The sequence below is a fragment of the Portunus trituberculatus genome, chromosome 23 (assembly GCF_017591435.1).
Source record: "Portunus trituberculatus isolate SZX2019 chromosome 23, ASM1759143v1, whole genome shotgun sequence".
NCBI lineage: Eukaryota > Metazoa > Arthropoda > Malacostraca > Decapoda > Portunidae > Portunus > Portunus trituberculatus.
Genome location: NC_059277.1, coordinates 2945001 through 2960000, shown reverse-complemented (window position 1 = coordinate 2960000; position 15000 = coordinate 2945001). Strand labels below are relative to the sequence as shown.

The window sequence follows — 15000 nt, the reverse complement described above, 5'->3', positions numbered from 1 at the left end:
GGAGAGCAAGAACCCTTTCCCGAGGTACACGAAAGAAGAAAAGACTTTATATCATTTTCTTTTATTTTTGTCTATTTAGTTTTTCTCTTTCACTTATAATTTATAGGAGGAAAGATGTTCATTTTAATTATTACGAGTATCATCATTACACACACACACACACACACACACACACACACACACACACACACACACACACACACACACACACACACACACACACACTCACACTCATTAGACATGCCCTTCTGACTCGATCTCTCACTTTATCAAAACACAAATTCTCCGTAATAAGCTTTAAATGGTCTTCGTGATGCTGTTCCCGCCACTGTTGCCTGACTATGCCTTTCTATCTCCCCTGGTAATGACGCTGTGTTTGTGTCACCTGCTTACTGGGGCGCGGCGAGGAGTAGGAATAGTAGGAGAGAGTAAGAGGATGTATTTTCTAATAAGAGCAATTAGTTCCCACTGACATTCTACTCAGGTAGTATTAAGTTTTAGATTAATTGGCAAGACATAACGTTTCCCCTGAGACGGCTTGGATTTACAGCCACGAAGTACAAGACAAGGCGAGTGACTTTTACTGTCTGGCCAAGATTAGTTCACCTGCGGGCAATGCAAGGTAATATTTCCACCTAAACATGACGCGTGTTGCTTGTACGTAATTTCGGCCTTGATTCACCTTGACTTACGTTTTCTATTCCAGGTGTACTTACAGAGACTCTCACACGCTCATGGTCACGTTTATCTGCACACTAACTCTCTACTTACACTGTACGCCGAGCACATTACCATATAATACCAGGAAGCTGTTACACTCTCCCCCAACAGACAACGATAGCCTTGGATTGCACGTTGTTCCTCTCCTTTATCCTGTAGTATCCCTTGCTCTGAGATTGCCAAAGTTTGTGTTTGTGTAGAGAAAAGCGATGATATCAAATTGTCTAGTGAGGATCCAAGTGTTTACTGCTATTTGAAATCCACTGTAATCCTTTGGAATCTATTTTTCTCGTTGTTTTGACACTATACTTTGCTCTTCATCCTATTTACCTCATGTATTTCACACTTCATCTTGACCAAACGTTCGAACAGTGTAAGAAAGTAATATAGAGAGTTAGTTTTTATTACTACTGCAGATCATTACTGAGATTTTGCCTGCACAAAGCGTCCTCTAAGTGTCTAACCAGCGGCAAAACTTCCAAGTCCTTTATAGCAATTTAAGGATCTATGCAAATTTTCATAAATTGTATTGTTTTTCTACCCGTGCCTCATATTTTCTTTATGTAACTCGTCACGTTCATTGCACCTTGAGAAGCGTCCTACAAGCGCCAAACCAGCGGGAGAGGTTCCAGATACCGAGCCCTCATTATCTCTCCTCGCAGGAAGAAAATGTGACTCCCAGGGCGATGAGATGAAGAATAAATTTAACCATTAACTTTCTTTCTTCCTTCCTTCTTTCCTTCGGTCTCTCCTCGCAGGTAAGTCGCCTTGGGAATGATGGACTAGACTCGTTAATTTGATGAGTAATTGAGTTTAAGCGAATAAAAGTTTATGAGAATGTCTGGTTCTTTTTTTTTTCTCTCTCTTTAACTAGCGAGTGAGTGAAAGACAGGAAGATGAAAACGTGCATTTTACATCTGAATTAATTTCCATGGATAGATTTAAGTCTTATCTATACTGAATATTCACGTCTGTTTGCCAAATACAACGCAAGTGTCTCTCTTTTTTCCTCCATTCACTCGCTTAGCTATCCTTTATTCATGTTCATCCCTCCCTTCTCTTTTGTCTTTTAAGTCATTTATGCTTCTCTTGCTTCCCTCCCATTCCTTGTCCCTCTGTCATCTGCAATCCATCCTCGACTCTCTCTCTCTCTCTCTCTCTCTCTGGGTCTCCAATTCCTTACTTCTCCCCTTAAAAGGCCAAAACTCCAACAAAGGGCGGCCAGCTGTCACTCTGCTCCCTGAATGGCCGCAGGAAACACTCTCGCGCCGCTCACTGGAGGCGACTTATGGCAAACTTCTTTTTTTTTTCTGAAGACGCGGATGAAATTTTTCCCTTCCCTTCCTAAAGACAGAAAAGGAGAACAACGGTACGAAATATGCGGAAAATGCGGTTTGTTTGGGGAGACGCAAGATGCTCCTTCTCCCCCTCTTCCACCTCCTCCTCATCTTCCTCCTCCTCCTCCTCCTCCTCCTCCTCCTCCTCCTCCTCCTCTTCCTCCTTTTCTTGCTCCTCATTGCCCTGGAAGAACAAAGAGGTCGGAATGTTATAGGGTTCTTCGGGATCTGATGAACAAGTCTTTGATAAGAAGAGCCAATATTTCCTCGGCACAAAAAGTTGGCAGCGTTATATATAGAACTCTCATCCAGACCGATCTTCTCTGCCTTGTTTGATGTGTCGTGAACAAATCCTGAGCGTAAAGAAAACTAATAAATCAAACTAATATAAAGGCCTTCACCAAAGAATGTAGAGAAATAACACCTTGAAATAAACCTACTTGCTACTTAAACTTTCACTCCATTACTATACATTGTCTGATAAACACACCCCTGGTAAATACACCCAAAAATAGTGCATATGATACTCACCTCAACGTAGGAGACGAAGAGCTAAAGAAAATAATCTAGTTACATCAACTGTTTCCTCCTTACTCCTCATTCTCTACTAACCAAATCATTAAAAGGCAAAAGAATATATGAATTCATGGGTGCGGTGATAAACGGATAGAAATTTAGTTTGATATAGTGACTAGGCCTACTAAACTTCTTGTAGATTTTTTTGGGGTCATATTATTACGGTCTTAAAAAATACATTAATAAACATTCTCTTCTAATGAGTTTCCAGTAAGAAGCACGTCCGAAACTCGTATAGGCCTACGTGTTTTCTGCTAACTTTGTATGTTAAGGTCTTAGGTTCTTAGAGATAGAGAGAGAGAGAGAGAGAGAGAGAGAGAGAGAGAGAGAGAGAGAGAGAGAGAGAGAGAGAGAGAGAGAGAGAGAGAGAGAGAGAGAGCATGAAACAGTCAATATTATAACAAGTTTCCTGTAGGAGGCGTAGAAGCAGCAGCAGCAACAGCAGTAAACTTTTAGCACGCACAAATATGGTCTATTACAAATCAGCTGAATCACTTCCAGGGGTGTCCCGCGTTCCGGCGCCGCGGTATTATTTCCCTCATAAAAGGAGGCGCCGTAAAATTTCATTGGATCGAGGACGCACGAATTCCTCCATAATTCCTCGCGAGACTTACAGAGGACGAGTGGCTCCCTGAGGACGCCTAGGACACCAACGTGGTCTCGCCGGTCCACCTGCCTCGAGGACGTGCAGGAATGGTCTTGTTTGTACCACCCCCCCTCTCTCTCTCTCTCTCTCTCTCTCTCTCTCTCTCTCTCTCTCTTACGTGGTATATGAAAGGCTCGTTGTAGACAAAATTTTCCCCTAATATCTGTTTTTTCCCCTCTCTCTCTCTCTCTCTCTCTCTCTCTCTCTCTCTCTCTCTCTCTCTCTCTCTCTCTCTCTACTCCTTTGTCTCACACTCCCTTCGTCTTGCAATATCTGCCTGCTTGCTGCTCAGCCACGCCGCGTGTTGCTAAACGAGACGATAAACTTGAGTGATGTTTATGCTTATCCGCGCCGCCAAAAGGAGCGTGAGAAGCAAATACTTAAACTTTCTTTTCCTCTTTTTGCCCCGTCTTTATTTCACCGGTGGTTTGCTCAGAGATCTTGAAGCCTTGATCGTGATTCCTTATCTATCTAATGCATTCGCTGGTGGGGATAAAAGAGAAAGGCCCCTCAAGGTAAGTGTTCTCTAAAAATGGCTGGTTTCTTTTCCTAGTTGCGTGTCCAGAAGAAGTAATTGAAAATGCGAGGGAGTAATTTAAATTCTTTACGTGTTCTCTCGTACCGACCTCTTAAAAATGTCAAAAGTCGCTGGCAAAGAAAAGAGGAAGAATATAATGGAATCTGGAGAATAATTAAAATATAAGACGACCTTTTAAGTGAGGATTTACAACAAAGGAAATGCTGCATGTGAAACTATTAGAGAGAGAGAGAGAGAGAGAGAGAGAGAGAGAGAGAGAGAGAGAGAGAGAGAGAGAGAGAGAGAGAGAGAGAGAGAGAGAGAGAGAGAGAGAGAGAGAGAGAGAATGGGGGATAATGCAGAAGAAGGAACGTTTGCAGCAATTCAGGTTTTCGAGGTAAAGGAAAACTTGAAAATGACAAATGATATGAATTTGAAATAGAGTAAAAGAAAAAAATAAGAAAAGTAAAAAAGAACAGAGTAACTAAATAACTACACTTATTTCCTTGTTTTCTTCCCACTTATTTTTAAGAAATTATATGAATAAAATGTGACAAACTGAATATTAATAAGACAGAAACAACAAATCACATGAAATACACAAAAGCAAAAGAAAAAAAAAATATTAAGAATAGCTCTTACATATATCGCATTTTTACTCCTTTTATATCTTTGTGGGGAACAATTATATAAAAGAATAAATGAGGTAGAAAGAATGGTTAATAATAAAGAAGAATGCAATTACGAAGCGTATAAAAAATAATTGGCAAACGTTCCAAATAACACCCGATATTTAGAGTACAAATAAAACAACCAAGCATTGCGACACACTCGTAGCGCCTGAAAACAAAAACAGGAAAAAAAAAAAAAAAATCAAAACTTCCACACTAAAAAAAATATATATGAAAATGTAGCGCAAAGCCTGAGGAAAACAAGAATTAAAACAGAAAGAAACAAGTCTCAAAAAGACATAATGTGAAATAAATACTTGAACATTTTCACGTCGCTCACAAAACAAAAATAGAACACACATTTGTTGACAAGGAGGGAAAAACATTAATGCAAACAGTAATAAAAACAGAAAATATAGAGCTACGATATATAGGTGAAAGAGATAGAGGTAGATAGAACAATAGATAGATAAATGGTTAGATAGATAGACAGATAGATAGATAGATAGATAGATAGATAGAGATAGATAGATAGATAGAGAGAGAGAGAGAGAGAGAGAGAGAGAGAGAGAGAGAGAGAGAGAGAGAGAGAGAGAGAGAGAGGTGGGGGGGATTTGGGGAATTAACTTGTATGTCTCTCTTGAAACGCTGCAAGAAGAAGAAAAAGATAAAACGCAAGAAAATTAAAGAAGAAATAAAACTTGGAAGGAAAATTGGATTAAAAAGATCAAGTGGAGAAGAAAAAGAAGAAGGAACCTAAAACGATATGGAGGAAAGGAAGAAAAGAAGAAAATAATGGAATGACGAGAATGAAAAGAATAAGAACACGAGGGAAAAATGAATTGTGTGGAAAAAAATAAATTGATAAAAGGAAGAGAAATAGACCATGGCGTACAGAAGGTATTAAAGAAGAAAATAGAAGAAGAAAGAGAAAAGAAGAAGAAGAACAAGAACAAGAAGAAGAAGAAGAAGAAGAAGAAGAAGAAAAAGAAGAAGTAAACGAAGGAGAAGAAGGATTAGTAGTAGTAGTAGTAGTAGTAGTAGTAGTAGTAGTAGTAGTAGTAGTAGTAGTAGTAGTAGTAGTAGTAGTAGTAGTAGTAGTAGTAGTAGGAGTAGAAAAAGAAAAAAAAGGGAGGATGAAGGGAAAAGACAGAGAAGAAAGCGGCGGAAGAAAAGAAACAGGAGCAAGAAAACTAAAAGGGTGTTGACGGAGAAGAGTAAAATGAAAATGAAAAGGAGAATAGGAGGAGGAGGAGGAGGAGGAGGAGGAGGAGGAGGAGGAGGAGGAGGAGGAAAGAGTGCACAAACAATTTTGCCACGAACACCTGATTGGACTTTTTAGAATCTTGCTGAAGGCGAAATCCAAGAGCGAACTTGCTGCAAACTTCTTCATCCCCTTAAGAGTGGAGGTAGAGACAACGGCAGTCATCGCAGCAACAGTAACAGCAGTGGTGAGAGGAAAGTACACACTCTTCAGCAATTTGCCACCTCTTACTACTTTTAACAGGCTTTTGTGGATGTCATTAAGGCTTCTATGAGTTTTTATTTTCTTTTATTGAAGTGTCATCCCATTAACAGTACTAGCGGTGGTGAGAGAAAAATAGGCACTCGTTATTACCTTCTTGTCTCAAACCACTTATATTTTTACTTCTTCAGTACTATGACACGTTTTCATATCTATTCTAATTACTATATGGTGATTTTATACAGCTTCAGTAACTTATGGTGGGGGATTAAAAAACACTGAGGACTCTAACTAATGATTTCTGACCTCTATAGATCGTCTAATCATGCCCAAAACTCATGGTAAAAAATGCATCCCATTAATGAAAGGGTAAACAGGGACTGCTGGACACTACGTATAGACGCTTGCAAGGGTGCTTTAATATTTTGAGCCACTCGTCGTATTAGTAAAAGTAGTAGTAGTGAGAGGAAAGTGCACACTCTAAAACATTTCTCCGTGCAATACCAAATATTTTCAAGGTCTGATTTTCGTGACTGAAGCATCCAAGGGTTTCTTATTGATTTTAGTGGTAATTTACCAACGTTTTCATCTACAAATTCGAAAAAAGAAAAACATGAGAACTGAACTTTTTTTTTCTTATGGCTTTTAGAAATAATCCACAAAAATTTCAAACAGTTTCTAGAGGATGATACTGAAGTTAAGATGGACTTTTTTTTCTGATTCTAATGATAATTCATCAAGCATTATGCACCAAGAGGAATAATTATACTAATGAGAATTAAGACTTATTTACTTCCTGGCTTTTGAAAACAATCTTAAAAAAAAAAAAAATCACGGGCTTGTTATAGTGGATGTTATTGAGACTTCCAAACGTGTGACAATCAACAAAAGATAGTGCACTGTGGTCAAGAAAAACACACACATACACGCACACACACACACACACACACACACACACACACACACACACACACATATGAGAACCAAACGTATAATTTCTTTGATCTCTGTTATTGTTTAGTGGAAGGTTTGCAAATGTTTCTCAAAAGTCTAGTGATAATACACCAAACATTATGCACCATGGGAAAGAAATATCACTTGAAAAACCCGACTAATAATAACATAAGCCTTTGAATACAATCTCCCTGAGAATCCAGCACGTTTAACACTACCAGCCTCAGAACGAAACAACCTTAATAGCAGTGACGATTTGTCTAATATGCTTGAAATTATTCCCAATTAAAAACTGAGGCATTGGGTGGCTTTATCAACTTAGAGGATCGGGGAAAGAGGCGAAATTTGCGTTGAATACAAGAGAGAAGTAACGACCTCGTACCTGTGCTGTTATGGAGCGAGGGAGAAGCAGGAAGGAAGGAGGGAGAGGGAGAGGATACAAGATGGGAGCAATTAGGGAAAGTTAGAAGATAAGGGTTGAAATGGAGAGAGGAGAGAGAGAGAGAGAGAGAGAGAGAGAGAGAGAGAGAGAGAGAGAGAGAGAGAGAGAGAGAGAGAGAGAGAGAGAGAGAGAGAGAGAGAGAGAATGGTTAAGATAAAAAGGAATTATGAAAAATGCGAAATGGGAAGAGAATAATAAGGCAGTAATGAAATATGTGAGAGAAAGAGATGATGAATATGAAAAACTACGAGTAAAGAAGAAAGACATAAAAAGAAGAAAAAAGGGAAAAGAGAGGAGGAAAACAATTAAAGAAACAAAACATTTACACACTAAGAGAAAAAAGGAGGAATAGGGAGAGATGGATGGAAAGAGGAAGAAATAAGGAGGATAGAGTCAAGGAGGAATGAAGGAGAGGTAGACAGAAGGAGGAAGGAAAGAGGGAGTAGAAGGAAAGAGAAAGGAAGAAGGGAAGTAGAGGGATGGAGGAAGGAGGGAAGGAGGGAAGGAAGGAAGGAATCGTTTAGCGGAGCGTCAGGGAGTCTCGGAATGCAATACACAGTTCTCTTGAGTGTCTTTCCATTTGTAGTTTCAGGAAATTATAACCAACGGAAGACACACACACACACACACACACACACACACACACACACGTGACTCTCAAAAACGAAATTAAACTAACACCCGTCATGTTCTTCCAACAGACAAAAAAAAAAAAAATAAATAAATAAAAATAAGAGTCGTAACGAAAAATATATTCAGACATCCTGACGAACCACCACCACTACCACCACCACCACCACCACCAAGAGACGCATATTTAAGGGACGTTCTCAAAATAAATATCACAAATGGCATCACGCAGAGAGCACGAGCCTGATTATGTATGAGGTCCAGTGAGGCATTCCGTATATTCCTCCTCCTCCTCCTCCTCCTCGTCTGCGTCTCTAAGGGAATGGTTGGGTGAGGCATCTGGTCTATGCAGCTCGATTTAGGCAAGAACTGGGCGGACTCTCTCAGGAGGAAAATGCCTGAAGGACGGAGGCAAAGGAAGGAAGAGAGAGAGAGAGAGAGAGAGAGAGAGAGAGAGAGAGAGAGAGAGAGAGAGAGAGAGAGAGAGGGTAGGATGGTTGCGTGCTTAGATTACAGAGCGATAAGTGAGATGGAGTGTGTGTGTGTGTGTGTGTGTGTGTGTGTGTGTGTGTGTGTGTGTGTGTGTGTGTGTGTGTGTGTGTGTGTGTGTGTGCAGGTGTACCTTAGTGTGACATTTCTTGATTACTCTCGCCATTACGCTTCCTCTTTGCCTTCTTATACCACGCCGGAATATTAGCGTCAGCCAACTCTCTCTCTCTCTCTCTCTCTCTCTCTCTCTCTCTCTGTATGACATCGACCTGCCATCCCCAATAAGCGTATTCATAAACTTGAGTGAGGAGGCGTCTATCAATTTCTTTCCCTTCAGCACCTCAATCCAATTACACATTTCCCTCCACTTCCTCTCAATTACGACGCCATTACGCTTCCTCTTTGCCTTCCTATACCACGCCGGAATATTAGCGTCAGCCAACTCTCTCTCTCTCTCTCTCTCTCTCTCTCTCTCTCTCTCTCTCTCTCTTGATGCGTTCTACGACAGCAAATAAACTCTATCTCATTAGAGCGTGTTTCCCTTGTCTTTGTTTAGAATTATTGCTCCTATGCGCCCCCCATCTCTCTCTCTCTCTCTCTCTCTCTCTCTCTCTCTCTCTCTCTCTTTCTCTCTCTCTCCCCCTCTCTCTCTGGATTACACTTAAGGGTCATTTTCACCTCCTAACCGTCCTAATCACCAAACCAGCCGGAGCGCCGCTAATTAACTAGAGAATGGGAAAGTTAAAAATAGATCTCTCAAACTGAACATATCGAATCCCAACTCTTCTCCTCCTCCTCTTCCTCCTCCTTCTCCTCCTCCTCTTTCTTCTATTCTTAATCCTTTTTCCTTATCCTCTTACTCGCCCCACTTCTTCTTCTCCTCTCAACTTATCCACCTCATTCTCATCTGCTCCACCTTTTTATATTTTATCTCTCATCCTTGTCAGATTGTCTTTTCTCTTTCTTTTTTGTTTTATTCTTTTACCGGGTTTGTTTATCTATTTTCTACTCTTTTTTTTTTTGCTGTTCTTCTCTTCGTACTCCTTTCCTTCTTCTGTCTCCTTATTCCTCCTTTCCGTTTGGTCTTGTTTCTTTTTTCTTTCATTTTTCCCTCCTCTTTCTTATTCTTCTCTTCCTCTTGCTCTTGCTGTTTTTGTTCCTCTTCGTCTTCTGTTTCAGCTTCTTTTCTTCTTTTTGTACTTCTTGTTGCCGTTTTTGTTCTTCCTTCTCCTGCTATCGCTTTTCCTCCTCCACCTTTCCACACTTCTCGCTTTAAAGATTTTTTCCTACCTTTCCAGTGGTGCAAGTTTTCCTGGTTGAGTTCGCAGTTCGTAGTGTGTCCCGGTGAAGGCTGATCAGCGAGGTCCATCAGGAAGGTGTCACGCCGCAGGCCAAACAAACGTACCTGTTTTCTGCTTGTCCTTCACGCTTCACCTCAAACAAAGAGAACACCGACAGACGGGACGCGTTAAAAACTATTTTGTGCTACTCTCATTTTTTAAAAAGCCGACAGGAAGCGAGAGCTGGTGCCGCTGCTGTTGCTGCCGGCCGGGAATGTACGATAATTGGAATGAACAGTAAAATATGATGCAAACGATATGTGGAAAAAAGTTTAAAGGGGAAGGGGGATTTATACAGGAAAAAATGGGTTTAAACTGAGGGAAGAGAGTTTAGATTACATTGTTCTCTCTTCGTGTTTAAGTTATACGTAGGTTACGATAGGTTGGGTTAAGTTGAATTGAATTAGACAATGTTACGTTAGCTTATGTAAAGTCATATCAAACTAGGTTAAGTTATGTTGAATTATCATGTTAAGTTACGTTACATTTAGGTTGACTAGGGTACAAGTATGAAAGTATTGAATACCAGTGGTGATACACTGCACAAGGCAGTAATTAATTCATTAACGTATGTGCCGTTATTAACATAAAAACAGCCTACTTAGAATAAAAAGACTTACTGTGTGCACTAGTAGTTAGTGTCCTGAAAAGAGCCATTAATTGCCTTCTTTTTTTCCAGGTTCACGTAAATGCTCATCGTCAAATTGTTAGCAAACACACGTAATGTACTCCTCTGTATCCACGCTAAGTACACCAGTTGAAGTGGGCATGAGGGAGCAGACGAAGGCTGTGTGGTGAATGTCGAAATACAGTACAAATCTTAATAGATAATGTGTCGGAACTCATCTTCGGGTAAGAACTGTTCCAGTTGTCTTCGGGTACAAAACATGACCTTTACACATACGAAATACTGACGTGATGAAAATGACTACGTTTCCGCAACAAAGAAAATGAAAGTCAAAATTATCTATCGGTCACACTTGAATAATTCTTAATAAGAGAGAAATCCCTGTTGTGTTGAGCTGAAAGATATGGCTTTGTTATTGGAGAATTGTAACAACTAATGTTAACTTTTTCGCATTTACATTTTTTTTATATTGACTACATCAGCTGGTATTTTGACGAAGAGCTTGTAAGAAAACAAAAGTAATTAGCGCTCTTCTTCAGCTACTTATGCAGTACAAAGGAGTTGCGCAGTCCTGGATCCCAGCTTGGCGAGTAGCTTACAGTTATCAACTTGGAAACGACACTGGCAAGTCGTGTTTTGGTATCGTTACTGTGGACACCAGGCCGCCACATGTGCCCTCCGTGCAGTAAACACTCCAAGGCCATAAAAGGTTACGGAATGTGTGGCTTTGTTACTCGACTTTGCGCCACAGTGAACCACAACTTTCTCTACCCACATAAATGACGCAGCGGAAAAGCAGGAACTGAAAGGAATATGCGGGTGAAATGGGAGTCTGAAGAGCCACAAAGAATACAATATGGCATAATCCGTTACAAAAGAAGTAAAATTAAATACAATACCAGCGGGGTGCAATACAATAAAACACCGAAAGAAATGAAATAGCATCTGAGGGAAGAAAAAACTAATGCTAACAATGACAGAGTAATAAGACAAGGCAGTAATATGTGATGGAAATATGTACGAGAAAATGACAATAAGACACAGAAATGAAATGTGAACTAGACTAAAAAAAGGGAGAGTTGATACTCATAAGGTGACAAAATAATTAGACAGTGTAGCAGGATGCAATAAAAACAGGTTCCAAACTCATTAACATGACAAACATTAAAAACTCGTTAGGAAAACAGTGATGTAATCTGACATATCCTCTTTTTTTCCTTTTGAAATATCACATCCTCTCCTTTCCTTTATTGCATCTCTCGCTTCCTTCTCTCCTCCCTTCCTCTTTCCCTCCTATAATATATTTTTTCCTCTCGTCCTCATCCTTACTTCTTTTTTTCTTTTCTGTGCGTTCCTTTTTATTCGTTTCACTATTCTAATCCCCTTTTCCCCTCCTGATCATACCTCCTACTCTTGATTTCTTTATTTTCTCCCTTCATTCTTCTCTATCTTTCACCTACTACCTATATATAGCCCTCTTTTTTTCCACACATTCTTTTCTTCCCTTATTTTAGTGTTCTCTCTCCCTACATTCCCCTCTCCTCTCCCCTATGTGCTTTCTCTTTCCCAGCATTCCCCTCTCCCCCTTATCTCACTTTAAAATTAAAACACTCTTCCTCGCCCCGTCATTACATTCCCTCTCTTCTCCTTTATTCCCATATTTTTCTCCCATTCCTTCATTCCTTCTCTCTTTTTTCCCCATCCTTTGACTCTTTCCCCAATCGTTATTCTTTCTCTTTATCCATTTCATTTCCCTCATCACCCTCTCTTCTTTCTCATTCGCACCTCTACGTCATTCTCTCTCTCTCTCTCTCTCTCTCTGCTCCTCCTCATTCTCTTCACTCCTATCTTTTATCACTGTTAATTTGCTTTCTTCACTTTCTTCACTCATGATCAGAAGAAAGAGCTGAAATTTAATCATTATTTTCTGTCAATTGTGAACTGAACTCTTGTCAACAAAGCGTGAATTTTTCAGAAAGGCATTAATGGAGACACACACACACACACACACACACACACACTCACGGTTTGTTAGTAAGGGTAAATGAAAGGAAGGAAGGAAGAGAAAGAAGTAGTCAGTGTGTTGTTTTTTCCACGTTTTTGGATGCGATCAAATCACGCATTGCCATCACGAGGAAATACGTAAGACTTCGTAAAATTTCCGGATATTTCTGATTTCTCTCCCTAGATAACGAGAGAGAGAGAGAGAGAGAGAGAGAGAGAGAGAGAGAGAGAGAGAGAGAGAGAGAGAGAGAGAGAGAGAGAGAGAGAGAGAGAGAGAGATTCAAAATAAGATTGTCAGAACTCAAACAGATCCATTTTTAGATTTTTGGGGTATAGAGTTTGAAATATTTCATTTGAATGCAGCCTTTTTTCATGGTACGTCCCTGAGAGAGAGAGAGAGAGAGAGAGAGAGAGAGAGAGAGAGAGAGAGAGAGAGAGAGAGAGAGAGAGAGAGAGAGAGAGAGAGAAACTGGCTCAAGCAATACCGAAAGGAAGGAGGCTCTTGAAGACAATTGAGGGAGAGATGGACGGAGGGGAAGAATGGAGGGAAAAGAATAGAAGAAAAGAAATGACGAAAAAGAGAAAGAGGATTGTAGCCATTAGAAGCAGAAAGACACTGAGAGAGAGAGAGAGAGAGAGAGAGAGAGAGAGAGAGAGAGAGAGAGAGAGAGAGAGAGAGAGAGAGAGAGAGAGAGAGAGAGAGAGAGAGAGAGAAATGGCAACTTAACTAGACAGGAATGGAGACAGAAGGAACGAGAGACAAGAACGGAAGAGGAGGAGGAGGAGGAGGAGGAGGAGGAGGAGGAGGAGGAGGAGGAGGAGGAGGAGGAGGAGGAGGAGGAGGAGGAGGAGGAGGAGGACGAGGAGGAGGAGGAGGAGGACGAGGAGGAGGAGTGGAGAAACGTGGACACAGGTAATGGAGAGGGTTAGAGATCCAGTCCTACACAGACACATCCATTAGTGGATCAACAGTGGAAGGCGGATCACAATTGCTCGATCCACCGCCCCCCATTAGGCCACATAAACTCCCACACCCTCCGCCCCTCCGCCTCTCCACACACTCACGCTCTCCACAATGCTCGCAGAAGCCTCGTGGAAAGCTCTCGCACTAATATGAGGCTCGAATTACGACTGGAAGAATGGAAGCGATTAAAACCCAGAGAGAGAGAGAGAGAGAGAGAGAGAGAGAGAGAGAGAGAGAGAGAGAGAGAGAGAGAGAGAGAGAGAGAGAGAGAGAGAGAGAGAGAGAGAGAGAGAGATGTATGAAGTGTGTGTACGATCGCATAAATAAAAACAGAAGCAGTACAAGGGCAAAATTCTCACGTCATGTCACTTTTGATAAGAGATTTTTATTTTTGTTTGATTGCATTTTGTTTATTTTGAGGGGAGGATACGAGCAGGATTTCCACGTAAGCGGACTGATCCACGGCCTGCTGTTTTACGTAGTTGGGATTGAGTTGTGTGCGCAGTTACTTTTCTCTTACCCACACGAAATAAAATGCGTTAAGGTTTAAGCTAGAAAGTCATTTTCGCTTAAAATTTGAAAAGAAAACTAAACCAGTAAGTCAGGAAAAATATGATATGAACTGAATTTATGTGAAATGTGAAAAAGAAGGCAAAAAACATTGAAACTCACAGGAAAAAACAACATACGAATAGAGTAACTCAAACATCAAAAGACAAATTCAGCTCATGCATCTAGAAATATTAGAACATGAAAACAAGGAAATAAGACAAAACACTTAATAAAAAACATGTACGTCCGTAAATTAAATTAGCATAACAATTTAAACAGAATCATTAATACATATTCGAATACATAAAAATCTCCAATTAAATAAGTAACCGAAAATAGAAAATGAAAATGAAAATACGAAAATTCCACTCCCTCTTCTGGTAGTTTTCCCTTTCTATCTCTCTCTCTTTATCTTTCTTTTCTCTTTCCTTCCGCTCACTTCCTCTCCCTTTCTCCTCCTCCTCTCCCTCCACCTCCTCCTTTTTCCCACTTTCGCCTTACTGACTTTATTCCAGCTTCCCTCCATCTCTCCTTTTAGCCTTCTTATTTTTCCTACCTTCCTCTTCTTCCTTTACGTCTTCTCATTCCTTCTCCTCTTGCTCTATCTTGTAATTTTTCTCTTCATTCTCTTCCTCCATTTTCGCTTCACTCCCGCGGCGCTCCTTCTCCTCTCCCTCCTTCTCGTTATTCACAATCTTCCGTGTTCTCATCTCTCGTTTTCCCTCACTCGAAAAAAAAACAACTTTCTCATACGCTAAACAGTCTCTTGGGAAAGTTTTTTTTTCTTTTATTTTGCCCCTTTTGAGGATTTTACTTGTGAAGATTTTTTTCTTGCGCGTTGAGACGATGACTCTTCCATCTCTCTCTCTCTCTCTCTCTCTCTCTCTCTCTCTCTCTCTCTCTCTCCGTGTTTCGTTTCATTGAGTGGATTGTTCTTTTTTAAGTATATAAGGCTTTAAAAGTTAGAGAAAGTATTTGTATTTATTTTTTCCAACCCTCTTACCAAGTCTAATCTCTCACTCTCTCTCTCTCTCTCTCTCTCTCTCTCTGGTTGCATAACTTCCT

The 15000-nt window shown here is 40.4% G+C and overlaps 1 protein-coding gene across 3 annotated transcripts in view; it reads right to left on the bottom strand.

The window, feature by feature from the left end:
* Positions 1-15000, bottom strand: part of LOC123507838 (neurotrimin-like) — a 75666-nt gene that overhangs the window by 33278 nt on the left and 27388 nt on the right. The window lies entirely within an intron of this gene.